We start from the raw sequence: 15,118 nt of genomic DNA, 5'->3' as shown, positions 1-15,118 counted from the left end.
AGAAATTACTTACACGTACACTTTTAAAAGTCATGTTAAAAGCCATTTATAAAGGGGCACCTGGGTGGCTCAGTTGGTTCAACAGTTGATTCTTGATCTTGATCTCAAGGTCCTGGGATTGAGCCCTGAGCTGGGCTGTATGCTCAGTGGGGAGTCTGCTTGAGGATTCTCTCCCTCTTCCTCTCTCTCTGCTCCTCCCTCTGCTCACGTGCCCTCCCTCTCTTTCTCTAAAAATAAATAAATAAATAAATAAATAAATAAATAAATAAATAAATCTTTGTTTTGTTTTGTTTTTTTAAAGATTTATCCACTCATGAGAGACACAGAGAGGCAGAGACACAAGCAGAGGGAGAAGCAGGCTCCATGCAGGGAGCCCGATGTGGGACTCGATCCCTGGACTCCAGGATCACAACCTGGCCCGAAGGCAGTCACTCAACCACTGAGCCACCCAGGGATCCCCATGTTTTGGGTTTTTTTAAAAAGCCATTTATAAAAATGAAAATAGCTCAACTTCTGGGGAAGATGGTGGAATAGGAGGATCCTAAGCTCACCTCATCCTCTGATACAACTAAGTAATACTTACATCAGTGTAAATAACTCAGAAAACTACCCAAATATTGGCAGAACATAATCTCCACAGCTAAATGTAGAGAAGAGGCTACATCGAAGAGGGCAGGAAGGGTGGAGATGCGGTTGGGAGACCACCTGACCCATGGGACTGTCTGTAGGAGGAAGGGACACTATGGGCAGGTGTGGAGAAGGGAGAGAAACAGACTCTCACAATAGGCACCTCAGGCTTAGGGAATCCATACAGGGAAGATGAATTCCCATAACATTTGGCTTTGAAAACCAGAGGGGCCTAATTTCGTGAGTTCTTACAATTAGTGGGGCTGAACATCTGGAACTTTAAAAATCAGCAGGCTTGACTCTGAGAGAGCTGGAAAGCAAGAGGAAACAGAGTCAGCTTCACTGAGATACAGCATAGAAGCAGCAGTTTGAAAAATGCTTGGGGTGTATGGGAAGGAGATGTTTACTAATCTAATTTGTTTACTAATCCAGCACACTTGAAGGGCAGAAATCTTTGGAATACTTCAACAACAAAAGAGCTGGCAAGCACCATTTCCTTCACCTACATGGACATTTGTGGGAACAGCCTAGCATGAACACTCCCCATTTAGCTTGCTAACAGTGTGCCCTGCCACCCATGCTCTTCTGTGGATCCACCCCCTCCATCTCAGCCGAGGCAAGCATTTTCCTCAGGTGGATGCAGGTCCCTCCTGCAGCATACCTGTGTGGACCTTGCTGGCACTGTGCGCCCCACCTCCACACTCTTCTGCATGCCTGCCCACCCCACCCACCAAGCCTGATGACAGGAATTTTCTAAAGTATCTCCAGCAGAAAGGCAAAAACCTTGCTAAAACCATGCACCTCCCTGCTCCTCCCGTGTTCTCCTATGAACCTGCCATCAGCAGGTGTCCATCCAAAGCAGTGCCACAAGCATGGCAGTGTGCAAGTGGCCCCAACAGTGGCCAGCACCACTTCAAAGCATCTCCTATCCCTTTGGGGAAAGGGAAAGATAACCACAGAGGCCAGACTGCAGCCCCAGCAGTGGGCTGAGGGCAAACATCTGATCTGACTGTAGGCACTATTCTACATTTGTGGAAAACCACAAATTACCAAAACTGGAACAGGAAGAAATAGAAAACCTGAACAAGTAAATAACCAGGAAGGAAATTGAAGCAGTCATCACAAACCTCCCAAGACACAAAAGTCCAGGGCCATATGGCTTCCCAGGGGAATTCTATCAAACTTTTAAAGAAGAAACAATACCTATTCTACTAAAGCTGTTTCAAAGGATAGAAAGGGATGGAATACTTCCAAACTTGTTTTATGAGGTCAGCATCACCTTAATTCCAAAACCAGACAAAGACCCCGCCAAAAAGGATATTATAGACCAATATCCCTGATGAACACGGATGCAAAAATTCTGACCAAGATATTAGCCAATAGGATCCAACAGTACATGAAGAGTATTATTCACCATGACCAAGTGGGATTTATCCCCGACATGCAAGGTTGGTTCAACACTCGTAAAACAATCAACGTGATAGATCATATCAACAAGAGAAAAAACAAGAACCATATTATCCTCCCAATAGATGCAGAGAAAACATTTGACAAAATACAGCATCCATTCCTGATCAAAACTCTTCAGAGTGTAGAGATAGAGGGAACATTCCTCAGCATCTTAAAAGCCATCTACAAAAAGCCCATAGCAAATATTCTCAATGTGGAAAAACTGAGAGCCTTTCCCCTAAGATCAGGAACATGACAGGGATGTCCACTCTCACCACTGCTATTCAACATAGTATTAGAAGTCCTAGCCTCAGCAATCAGGCAACAAAAAGAAATAAAAGGTATTCAAGTTGGCAGAGAAGAAGTCAAACTCTCCCTCCTCACAAATGACATGATACTGTACGTAGAAAACCCAAAGACTCCACCTCAAGATTGCTAGAACTCATACAGGAATTTGACAGTGTGTCAGGATACAAAATCAATGCCCAGAATTCAGTGGCATTTCTATACACTAACAATGAGGCTGAAGAAAGAGAAATTAAGACATCAATCCCATTCACAATTGCACCCAAAAGCATAAGATACCTAGGAATAAACCTAACCAAAGAGGTAAAGGATCTATACCCAAAAACCTACAGAACACTTCTGAAAGAAATTGAGGAAGACATAACCAGATGAAAAACATTCCATGCTCATGATTGGAAGAATTATTTTTTAAAGATTTTATTTATTTATTCATGAGAGACAGAAAGAGAGAGAGAGAAAGAGAGGGGGAGAGAGAAAGGGAGAGAGAGGCAGAGACACAGGCAGAGGGAGAAGCAGTTCCCTCCATGCAGGGAACTCGACATGGGACTCGATCCCAGGTCTCCAGGATCATACCCTGGGCTGAAGGCGGTGCTAAATCACTGAGCCACCCCGGCTGCCCAGATTGGAAGAATTAATATTGCGAAAATGTCTATGCTATCTATGCAATTTACATGTTCAGTGTGATCCCTTTCAAAATACCATGGACTTTCTTCACAGAGTTGGAACAAATAATCTTAAGATTTGTATGAAATCAGAAAAAAACTGAAATAGGCGGGGGAATATTGAAAAAGAAAACCTATGCTGGGGGGCATTATAAGGCCAGACTTCAAGCTATATTACAAAGCTGTGATCATCAGGACAGTGTGGTACTGGCACAAAAACAGACACATAGATCAATGGAACAGAATAGAGAACCCAGAAATGGGCCCTCAACTCTATGGTCAATTAATATTTGACAAAGCAGGAAAGACTATCCACTGGAAAAAGGACAGTATCTTCAATAAAAGGTGCTAGGAATATTGGACAGCCACGTGCAGAAGAATGAAACTAGACCATTCCCTTACACCATACACAAAGATAAACTCAAATTGGATGAAAGATCTAAATGTGAGACAAGAATCCATCAAAATCCTAGAGAACACAGGCAACACCCTTTTCGAACTTGGCCACAGCAACTTCTTGCAAGATACACCTATGAAGGCAAGGGATACCAAAGCAAAAATGAACTCTTGGGACTTAAGATGAAAAGCTTTTGCACAGCAAAAGAAACAATAAACAAAACTAAAGACAACCTACAGAATGGGAGAAGATATTTGCAAATGACATATCAGATAAAGGGCTAGTATCCAAGATCTATAAAGAAATTATAATTCAACACCCAAGAAACAAACAGTCCAATCATGGAATTGGGCAAAAGACATGAACAGAAATTTCACCAAAGAAGACATACACATGGTCAACAAGCACGAGGGAAAAAATGTTCCGCATCACTTGCCATCAGGGAAATACAAATCAAACCACAATGAGATACCACCTCACACCAGTGAGAATGTTGAAAATTAACAAGACAGGAAACAACAAATGTTGGAGAGGATGTGGAGAAAGGGGAACCCTCTTGCACTGTTGGTGGGAAAGTGAACTGGTATAGCTACTCTGGAAAACTGTGTGGAGGTTCTTCAAAGAGTTAAAAATAGAGCTACCCTATGACCCAGCAATTGCACTGCTCGGGATTTATCCCAAAGATAGAGATGCAGTGAAAAACCAAGATACCTGCATCCCAATGTTTATAACAGCAACGTCCACAATAGCCAAACTGTGGAAGAAGGCTCAGTGTCCATCGAAAGATGAATGGATAAAGAAGATGTGGTCTATATATACAATGGAATATTACTCAGCCATTAGAAATGACGAATACCCACCATTTGCTTCGATGTGGATGGAACTGGAGGGTATTATGCTGAGTGAAATAAGTCAACCAGAAAATGACAATCATCATATGGTTTCACTCATATATGGTTATAAGAAATAGCGAAAGGGAAGTAAGGGAAAGGTGGAAATAAGGGAAAGGAGGGGAACTGAGTGGGGAAAATTAGAGAGGGAGACAAACCGTGGGAGACTCCTAACTCTGGGAAACGAACAAAGGGTGGTTGAAGGGGAGGTGGGTAGGAGGATGGGGTACTGGGTGATGGGCAAGGAGGAGGGCACTTAATGGGATGAGCACTGGGTGTTATACTATATGTTGGCAAACTGAACTTCAATTTAAAAAAATATAAAAAAATACATGAGATGGGCAGCCCAGGTGGCTCAGCGGTTAAGCGCTGCCTTCAGCCCAGGTTGTAGTCCTGGAGACCTGGGATTGAGTCCCACTTCGGGCTCCCTGTATGGAGCCTGCTTCTCCCTCTGCCTGTGTCTCTGCCTCTCTGCCTCTCTCTCTCTCTCTCTGTGTATCTCTCATGAATAAATACATAAAATCTTTAAATAAAAAAATAAAAAAAAACCCACATGAGAGACTCCTAACTCTGGGAAATGAACAAGGTGTAGTGGAAGGGGAAGTTGGTGGGGGTTGTGGTGACTGGGTGACCGGCACTGAGGGGGGCACTTGACAGGATGAGCACTGGGTGTTATATAAGTTTGATATGTTGGCAAATCAAACTCTAATAAAAGAATATACAAAAAATTAATAATAATATTTAAAAAAATTTTTTAATGTAAAAATAAAAACCAATAAAAGAAATTGGAAGCCAAGTAACTTGTGCGGAAGGAATACACAGAAAACTTTGGGTGGTTTGGTTAGAGTATGACTAACGCATACTATAACTATGTATAGGCTAGATTTTTCTGGTTTTCAAAAATTGAATTGTAATTTTTTGATATGCTATTTCAATTTTGGGTAGCAAATGTGTGTGTAAAGGATCTTATTGAAATTGAGACTTATTTGAAAAAAAAAAGTCTCTTATGGTTTGTCTCCCTCTCTGATTTTGTCTTAATTTTTTTCTCTCTTCCCCTACAAACCTCTGTTTTGTTTCTTAAATTTCACATGAGTGAGATCATATGATAATTGTCTTTCTCTGATTGACTAATTTCACTTAGCATAACACACATTGCAAATGGCAAGATTTCTTCCTTTATGGCTCAGCAGTGTTCCATTTTATTTATATATTTTTATTTATTTATATTTTATTTTCTTATTTATATTTATCTACATTATATATATATATATATATATTTCTTTATCCATTCATCTGTTGTTGGACATCTGTGCTCTTTCCATAGTTTGGCTACCGTGGACATTGGTGCTTTAAACATTGGGGTGCAGGTGCCTCTTTGGACCACTAAATTTGTATTGTTGAGGTAAATACCCAGTAGTGCAATTTCTGGGTTGTAGGGCAGCTCTATTTTTAACCTTTTGAGGAACCTCCTTACTCCTCTCCAGAGTGGCAGCACCAATTGCATTTCCACCAACAATGTAAGAGGGTTCCCCTTTCTCTGCAACCTTGCGAACATCTATTGTTTCCTGACTTGTTTTTTTTTTTTTTTCTGACTTGTTAATTTTAGCCATTCTGACCAGTGTGAGGTGATATCTCATTGTGGTTTTGATTTGTATTTCACTGATGCCGAGTGATGTTGAGCATATTTTCATGTGTCTGTTGGCCATTTGTATGTCTCCTTTAGAGAAATGCCTGTTCATGTCTTCTGCCCGTTTCTTGATTGGATTGTATGTTCTTTGGGTGTTGAGTTTGATAAGTTCTTTATGTATCTTGGATACTAGCCCTTTATCTGACAAGACTTTGCAAATATCTTCTCCCATTCTGTTGATTGTCTTTTGGTTTTGTTGACTGTTTCCCTTTGCTGTCCAAAAACTTTTTATCTTGATGAAGTCCCAGTAGTTCATTTTTGCCTTTGTTTCCCTTGCCTTTGGAGATGTCTAGCAAGAAGTTACTGCAGCCTAGGTCACATAGATTGCTACTTGTGTTCTCCTCTAGGATTTTGTTGGATTCCTGTCTCATATTTAGGTCATTCATCCTTGTTGAGTCTATTTTTGTGTATGGTATAAGGAAATGGTCATGTCTCATTCTTCTGCATGTGGCTTGTCCTTTTTCAAGATTGCTTTAGCTATTTGGGATCTTTTGTGGTTTCATATAACTTTCAGGATTATTTGTTCTAGTTCTGTGAAAAATGTTGGTATTTTTTATAGAGATTGCATTAAATCTTTCATTTAGGTAGTATGGACATTCTAACGGTATTTCTTCTCCCAATCCATAAGCATGGAGTATCTTTTTTTAAAGATTTTATTTATTTATTCATGAGAGACACAGAGAGAGAGAGGGGCAGAGACACAGGCAGAGGGAGAAGCAGGCTCGATGCAGGGAGCCTGACGTGGGACTTGATCCTGGGTCTCCAGGACCACACCCTGGGCCGAAGGCAGGCTAAACCTCTGAGCCACCCAGGCTGCCCCAGCATGGAGTATCTTAACACTTGTTTGTGTCATCTTCAACTTCTTTCATCAATGCGTTATAGTTTTCAGACTACAGGCCTTTCACCTCTTTAAGTTTATTCCTGGGTATATTATTATTTTTAATGCAATTGTAAATGGAACTGTTTTCCTAATTTCTCTTTCTGCTATTTCATTATTAGTGCATTGAAATGCAACAAATTTCTGTATATTGATTTAGTATCCTGCAACCTTTCTGAAATTCATTTATCAGTTCTAGTAGTTTTTTTGGTGGAGTCTTTAGGATTTTCTAAATCACATATCATGTCATTTGCAAACAGTGAAAGCTTTACTTCTTCCTTACTAATTGGATAATTTTTATTTCTTTTTCTTGTCTGATTGCTAGGACTTCCAGTATTATATTGACTAAAAGTGGTGAGAGTGGACATCCTTGACTTATTCCTGATCTTAGGGGAAAGGCTCTCAGTTTTTCACCATTGAGTAGATTAGTTGTGGGTTTTTCATATATGGCTTTTATTATGGTATATTCCTTCTAAATCTACTTTGTTGAGAGTTTTTTTTAATCACAAATGGATGTTCTACTTTGTCTACTTTTTCTGCATCTATTGAAGTGATCAAATGGTTTTTATCCTTTCTCTTGATATGATGTATCATGTTAATTGATTTGCAAATATTGAACCACTCTTGCATCCTAGGAATAAATCCCTCTTGATCATGGTGAATGATTTAATATATTGTCAGATTCTATTTCTTAATATTTTGTTGAGGATTTTTGCATCCGTATTCATTAGATATGTTGACCTGGTATTCTCTCTCTCTCTTTCTCTTTCTTTCTCTCTCTCAGGATATTTATTTGGCTTTGGTACCAGAGTAATTCTGGATTTGTAGGATGAATTTAGAAGCTTTCCTCCCTCTTCTATTTTTTGAAGTACTTTGAGAAGAATAGATATTAACTCTTCTTTAATGTTTGGTACAATTCACTTGTGAAGCCATTTGTCCTGGAATTTTGTTTGTTGGAGTTTTTTTAAATTACAGATTCAATTCCTTGCTGGTAATCAGTCTGTTTGAATTTTCTACTTCTTCTTGATTCAGTTTTGGGAGGTTATATGTTTCTAGGAATTTATCCATTTCCTTGAGGCAGTCCAATTTGTTGGCATATAATTTTTCATAACATTTTCTTATAATCCTTTGTATATCTGTGGTGTTATTTCTCCTCTTTTTGATTTTATTTGAGTCCCACCCCCCTATCTCTTTGGATGAGTGTGGCTAAAGGTTTATCAATTTGTTTGGTCTTTTCAAAGAAACAGCTCCTGGTTCAACTGATCTATTCTATTGGTTTTTAGTTTCTAATTCACTTATTTCTGCTCTGATCTTTATTTCCTTCTTTCTACTCGTTTGGGTTTTGTTTGTTATTCTTTTTCTTGCTCTTTTAGGTATAAGGTTAAGTTGTTTATTTGAGATTTTTCTTGCTTTTTGAGGTACGCCTGTACTGCTGTAAAATTCCCTCTTAGAAAAGGTTTCCCTGCATCCCAAAGATTTTGGACTATTGTATTTTCATTTTTCATTTGTCCTTATGTATTTTTTAATTTCCTCTTTGATTTCTTGGCTGACCCATTCATTGTTTAGTAACGTTATGTTATTTAACTTCCATTTATTTGTGCTCTTCCCAGATTTTTCTTGTGGTTGATTTCTAGTTTCATAGTGTTGTGATCAGAAAAGATGCATGGTATGACTTCAGTCTTTTTTAATTTATTGAGACTTGTTTTGAGGCCTCACATGTGTTCCATGTGCACTTGAAAAGAATGTGTATTCATTCCACTGTTTCAGGATGCAATGTTCTGAATGTATCTTTTAGATCCATCTGTACCAATGTGTTAAAGCCACTGTTTCCTTATTGATTTTCTGTTTGGGGTTTGGGTGATCTATCCATTGATGGAAGTGGGGTGTTAAAGTCACATACTATTATTTATTACTATTGATTACTCTCTTTGTGTTTGTTATTAGCTGCTTTATGTATTTGGGTGCTTCCATGTTGGGTGCAGAATTATTTGGAATTGTTATGTATTCTTGTTGGACTGTTACCTTTATGATTGTACGGTGATCTTCTTTGTCTTATGTTAGTCTTTTTTTATTAAGATTTTATTTATTTCTTCATGAGAGACAGAGAGAGGGAGAGAGGCAGAGACATAGGCAGAGAGAGAAGCAGGTTCCATGCAGGGAGCCTGATGTGGGACTCGATCCCGGGACTCCAGGATCATGTCCTGGGCAGAAGGCACATGCTTCACTGCTGAGCCACCCAGGCATCCTGTTACAGTCTTTTTTTAAAGTCTATTTTGTCTAGGGTCACTGGGGTAATTCAGTAGATTGTCTGACTCTTGATTTCAGATCAGGTCTCGATCTCAGGATCATGATTTCAAGCTCCATGATGGGCTCCACACAGGGTGGGGAGTCTACCTTACAAACAAACAAACAAACAAACAAACAAATAAATAAATAAATGTCTTTTTTGTCTGATATAAGTATTGCTACCCAGCTTTCTATTTACTTCCATTTGCATATTAAATGCTTTCCCATCCCTGCACTTTCTTTTTAAGATTTTATCTATCCATTTGAGAGAGAGTACAAGTTGGAGAAGGGGCAGAGGGGGAGAGAGAAGCGGACTCCCCATTGAGCAGGGAGCCTGACATGGGGCTGGATCTCAGGACCCTGAGATCATAACCTGAGCCAAAAGCAAACACTTAACCACCTGAGCTACCCAGGTACCCCTCTTATCCTTTCACTTTCAAAAAACAGTTTTTTTTAATTTTTTTTTTATTTATTTATGATAGTCACGCAGAGAGAGAGAGAGGCAGAGACATAGGCAGAGGGAGAAGCAGGCTCCACGCACCGGGAGCCTGACGTGGGATTCAATCCCGGGTCTCCAGGATCGCGCCCTGGGCCAAAGGCAGGCGCTAAACCGCTGCGCCACCCAGGGATCCCTCCTTTCACTTTCAATCTGCATATGGCTTTAGATCTGAAGTGAGTCTCTTGTAGGTAACATATAGATGAGCCTTGCTTTTTTATTCATTCCATCATCCTGTCTTTTGACTGGAGCACTTAGTCCATTTACATTCAAAGTAATTAAATATGTACCTACTTGCCATTTTTAAAAAAGATTTTACCTATTTATTCATGAGAGACACAGAGAGAAAGAGAGGCAGAGACACAAGCAGACTCCTCACAGGGAGCCTGATGTGGGACTCGATCTCGGGTCTCCAGAGTCACACCCTGGGCTAAAGGCGGTGCCAAACCGCTGAGCCACCCCAGCTGCCCTACTTGCCGTTTTGTTATTTGTGTTATGATTGGTTTTGTAGCTCTTCGCTGTTCCTTTTTTTTCTTGCTTTCTTCTCTCATGGTTTGCCACAGTTCAATCAGACCAGGCATTTGCTAGAGCTGTGGTAGCACCAAACTGCAGGGCACTCTATATATGTTGTCTTCTGAGAAGAGGATAGTGCCTACAGTCAGATCAGATGTTTGCCCTCAGCCCACTGCTGGGGCTGCAGTCTGGCCTCTGTGGTTATCTTTCCCTTTCCCCAAAGGGATAGGAGATGCTTTGAAGTGGTGCTGGCCACTGTTGGGGCCACTTGCACACTGCCATGCTTGTGGCACTGCTTTGGATGGACACCTGCTGATGGCGGTTCATAGGAGAACACGGGAGGAGCAGGGAGGTGCATGGTTTTAGCAAGGTTTTTGCCTTTCTGCTGGAGATACTTTAGAAAATTCCTGTCATCAGGCTTGGTGGGTGGGGTGGGCAGGCATGCAGAAGAGTGTGGAGGTGGGGCGCACAGTGCCAGCAAGGTCCACACAGGTATGCTGCAGGAGGGACCTGCATCCACCTGAGGAAAATGCTTGCCTCGGCTGAGATGGAGGGGGTGGATCCACAGAAGAGCATGGGTGGCAGGGCACACTGTTAGCAAGCTAAATGGGGAGTGTTCATGCTAGGCTGTTCCCACAAATGTCCATGTAGGTGAAGGAAATGGTGCTTGCCAGCTCTTTTGTTGTTGAAGTATTCCAAAGATTTCTGCCCTTCAAGTGTGCTGGATTAGTAAACAAATTAGATTAGTAAACATCTCCTTCCCATATACCCCAAGCATTTTTCAAACTGCTGCTTCTATGCTGTATCTCAGTGAAGCTGACTCTGTTTCCTCTTGCTTTCCAGCTCTCTCAGAGTCAAGCTCGCTGATTTTTAAAGTTCCAGATGTTCAGCCCCACTAATTGTAAGAACTCACGAAATTAGGCCCCTCTGGTTTTCAAAGCCAAATGTTATGGGAATTCATCTTCCCTGTATGGATTCCCTAAGCCTGAGGTGCCTATTGTGAGAGTCTGTTTCTCTCCCTTCTCCACACCTGCCCATAGTGTCCCTTCCTCCTACAGACAGTCCCATGGGTCAGGTGGTCTCCCAACCGCATCTCTACCCTTCCTGCCCTCTTCGATGTAGCCTCTTCTCTACATTTAGCTGTGGAGATTATGTTCTGCCAATATTTGGGTAGTTTTCTGAGTTATTTACACTGATGTAAGTATTACTTAGTTGTATCAGAGGATGAGGTGAGCTTAGGATCCTCCTATTCCACCATCTTCCCCAGAAGTTGAGCTATTTTCATTTTTATAAATGGCTTTTTAAAAAAACCCAAAACATGGGGATCCCTGGGTGGCTCAGTGGTTGAGTGACTGCCTTCGGGCCAGGTTGTGATCCTGGAGTCCAGGGATCGAGTCCCACATCGGGCTCCCTGCATGGAGCCTGCTTCTCCCTCTGCTTGTGTCTCTGCCTCTCTGTGTCTCTCATGAGTGGATAAATCTTTAAAAAAAAAAAAAAAAACAACACAAAGATTTATTTATTTATTTATTTATTTATTTATTTATTTATTTATTTTTAGAGAAAGAGAGGGATGGCACGTGAGCAGAGGGAGAGGAAGGGCCCAGGGTTCAGGAGCAAGTGCCATGGGTCTCCAGCCTAAGATAAAGCCAGGGCATACATCCCACTTCGAAGGGGATAGCTGAAAGATTCATTCAAGGAACGCTAGTTTCTCAGCGTTATGTTGCATGGTCATTCACCTCCACAACAACTGAGGAGAAGTTGTGCTAAAATACCCCGGTGACAGACTCCTTTTACGGACAAGGCCAGGAAACCTGCTTTCTCAGTGAAAAGTACCTGACCTCTCCGCTGGCTCTCCATCTCCAAGGCTGTGGTAGCTGCTAAACTCCCTGTGAGGGCTTGTTAAAAGGTTCCCTCAGAGAGGGCTTCATCCTCAGACTGAAGCACCACAGCCTTGCCACTGCTGACTGCTGAGCTAAGAGATTTGACTTTCTTCATAGAATAGGCCAATGGAGAGCTGCACTCAAGCAACTGTGGTGTCCCAGAGGCCCTACAGCACTTTTGGACCGCCCCTCCAAACCTTCTGGAGAGACACATTTGAACTCCCTTTACTGAGAACCTAGCTTTCTGGCAGGGTCTGAGCCTCAGAACTCAGGCCAGCTTATTTCCATTGTATCCCCACAGCTGCTGGGGAGGCAGAGTCTCATAGGCCTCTGGGAGAGGATAGTGGTGAGCTTAGTCAGGGAGAACTTTTTCGTCAAAAGACTGTGACCTGCATTCCCTTGGCGCCACCACCACTGCTGAGACACATGACCCAACTTCCTGAGATGAGAAACTAGACGCAAGATGCACTCCAGGAAGTCCTATGTCTCCTAGAGCTAGACAGTGCCTCCTAGGGCACCTCCAAACTTCCTGAGGAGGTGGAATCTCAAGCCCTTCCTGGAGAGACCAGTGGAAAGCTGCCTCACTGGATCCTTGGGCCCAGGGTTCAGGACAGTGAGTGTCATTGGTTCTCCAGCCTAAAACGAGCTAGGAAATTCTTCCCACCTGGGAAGGGCTAGCTGAAAGTTTCATTGAAGGAACGCTAGTTCCTTGGCGTTGAGTAGGTGCCATGGTCTTTTCACTTCCACAACTGTGGAGAGGGTGTGCTAACTCGCCCCAGGGACAAACTTGTGTTAAGTTAAAGGCCAGGAAAGGTGCTTTCTCAGTGAAAAGTACCTGGCCTCTCCAATGGCACTCAACCACAAAAGATGGAGCTAGCTTCTAACCTCCCTCACCTCTGAGGGCTCACTGAAAGATTAAATCAGGGAGAACTTGGTTCTCAGACTTAAGCCAACAGCCTTGTCACTGCCCAGGTGTGTCTGTTGGGCTGAGAGATTTGATTTTCCTCACGGAATAGGCCAGTGGAGAGCTGCACTCAAGGAACTGTGGTGTCCCAGAGGCTTTCCAGCAGTGTTGGGCCACCCCTCCAAAACTTCTGGGGAGACTGGTTGAACTCCCTTCATTGAGAAGATTGCCTTCAGTAAGGCCTGAGCCTCAGAATTCAGGCCAGCTCATTTCCATTGTGACCTCACTGCTTTTGAGGGGGCAGGGTGTCACAGGTCTCTGGGAGAGGGCTAGTGGTGAGCTTAGTCAGGGAGAGCTTTGTTCTCAGAGTAAAGTAGCCTGCTTTCCCTTGGTGCCAACACGACTGCTGAGACACATGTTCCAACTCCCTGAGGTGAGAAACGTGTCGCAAAGTGACCTCCAGTAAGGTCTATGGCCCCTAGAGTTGGACAGAGCCTTCCCGGGCCCCTCCAAACATCCTGAGGAACTGGCTCCTCCAGCCCTTCCTGGAGAGGCCAGTGGAAAATTCCCTCATGACCCTTAGGGTCCAGGGTTCAGGACACTGAGTGTCATTGGTTTCCGAACAAAATATGGAACTGAGAGTTTCCTCAGAGCTGGGAGGGGCTGGCTGAAAGTTTGATTCAATGAATGCTAATCCTCAGCATTTAGTAGGTCGTATGGTCTTTTCATCTCCACAACTGTGGCGAGGGTGTGCTAACTTACCCTGGTGACCCTTGGAAGCTGAAGGCCCAGAAAGCTGCTTTCTCAGTGAAGACTACCTGGATTCTCCAGTGTCTCTCCAACACCAAGACTGGAGGTAGCTGCTAAACTCCCTCAGCTGTGAGGGCTCATTTAAAAGTTCCCTAAGGGAGGGCTTGGTTCAGCCTGAAGCCCACAGGCTTGCGACTGCCCAGATTGTCTGCTGGGGTTTAGGACTCAACTTTCCTCACTGAAGAGGCCAGCGGAGAGCTGTATTCAAGGAACTGTGGTGTCACAAAACCATCCATGCTTTTCAACTGCCCCTCCAAAACTTCTGGTGATACTGGTTGAACTCCCTTCATTGAGAAGTTAACCTTTGGGAAGGCCTAAGCCTAAGAACACAGGCCAGCTGATTTCCATTGTGCCTTCACAGCTGCTATGTCATCAGGATCTTATAGGCCTCTGAGAGAAGCCTAGTGGTGAGCTTAGTTTGGGAGAGCTGGTGTGAGGAGAGGATTAAAATAGCCATTCAGTACATAAATGTAGTTCCAGGACATCCGCACTGTCCCCCCCTCCCCCCCCCCCCCCCCCCGAGGGATGGGGCACTGGAAAATAGGTAGTTATTTATCTTGAATTTGTCCAGGATATTAAGGGGAAAGGAAAACAATGCACAGAACTTTCTCTGGCATGTACGTACAAAACTTTTTTTCTTTTTTCTAGTCCAGGTATTCAAGGGCACCTGGCTGGCTCCATGTCAGTCTTTTTTTTTTAAGTTTTTTATTTATTTATGATAGGCACACAGTGAGAGAGAGAGAGGCAGAGACACAGGCAGAGGGAGAAGCAGGCTCCATGCACCGGGAGCCTGACGTGGGATTCGATCCCGGGTCTCCAGGATCGCGCCCTGGGCCAAAGGCAGGCGCCAAACCGCTGCGCCACCCAGGGATCCCTCCATGTCAGTCTTGATCGATGAGAGTCATGAGTTCCCGCCAGCACTATGTCTGTTGGATGGGTGTAGTGATCTCTTGAAACTGAAAAGCTTTTGGACGCCTCGGTGGCTTGGCGGTTGAGGCTCTCCCTTTGGTTGGAGACGTAATTCTGGAGGGTGGGTATGAAGTCCCACATGGGACTCCCTGCAGGGAGCCTGCTTCTCCCTCTGCCTATGTCTCTGCCTGCCCACCCCCACCCCCACCCCCACCCCCTGCCGTGTGTTTCTCATGAATAAGGGAGTTTTTAAAAAACTTAAATTCAATCACAATAAAAAGCTTTGAAAAACAAACAAAAGGAAAAAAAAAAGAACAAACAAAAGGGACCACAGAGGACAAGGAGAAGCAATAACTATCAAAGATATACACCTGCAAGCATTAAGCAGTTATAGGAAAACATAAACAGTGGTGGCAGAGGATAGG

The 15,118-nt window shown here is 43.0% G+C and overlaps 1 long non-coding RNA gene across 5 annotated transcripts in view; it reads left to right on the top strand.

The window, feature by feature from the left end:
• Window positions 1-13,251: 13,251 nt before the first annotated feature.
• Window positions 13,252-15,118, top strand: part of LOC144321935 (uncharacterized) — a 51,410-nt gene continuing 49,543 nt past the window's right edge. For all 5 annotated transcript variants that reach the window (XR_013387460.1, XR_013387441.1, XR_013387459.1 and 2 more), the window contains exon 1: window positions 13,252-13,407. This is a non-coding gene — a long non-coding RNA (uncharacterized LOC144321935). The remainder of the gene's footprint in view (window positions 13,408-15,118) is intronic.

This window comes from Canis aureus, chromosome 1 (assembly GCF_053574225.1).
Source record: "Canis aureus isolate CA01 chromosome 1, VMU_Caureus_v.1.0, whole genome shotgun sequence".
Taxonomy (NCBI): Eukaryota; Metazoa; Chordata; class Mammalia; order Carnivora; family Canidae; genus Canis; species Canis aureus.
Note: the sequence above shows the minus strand (reverse complement) of the source record. Positions and strands in the feature narration are given on the sequence as shown.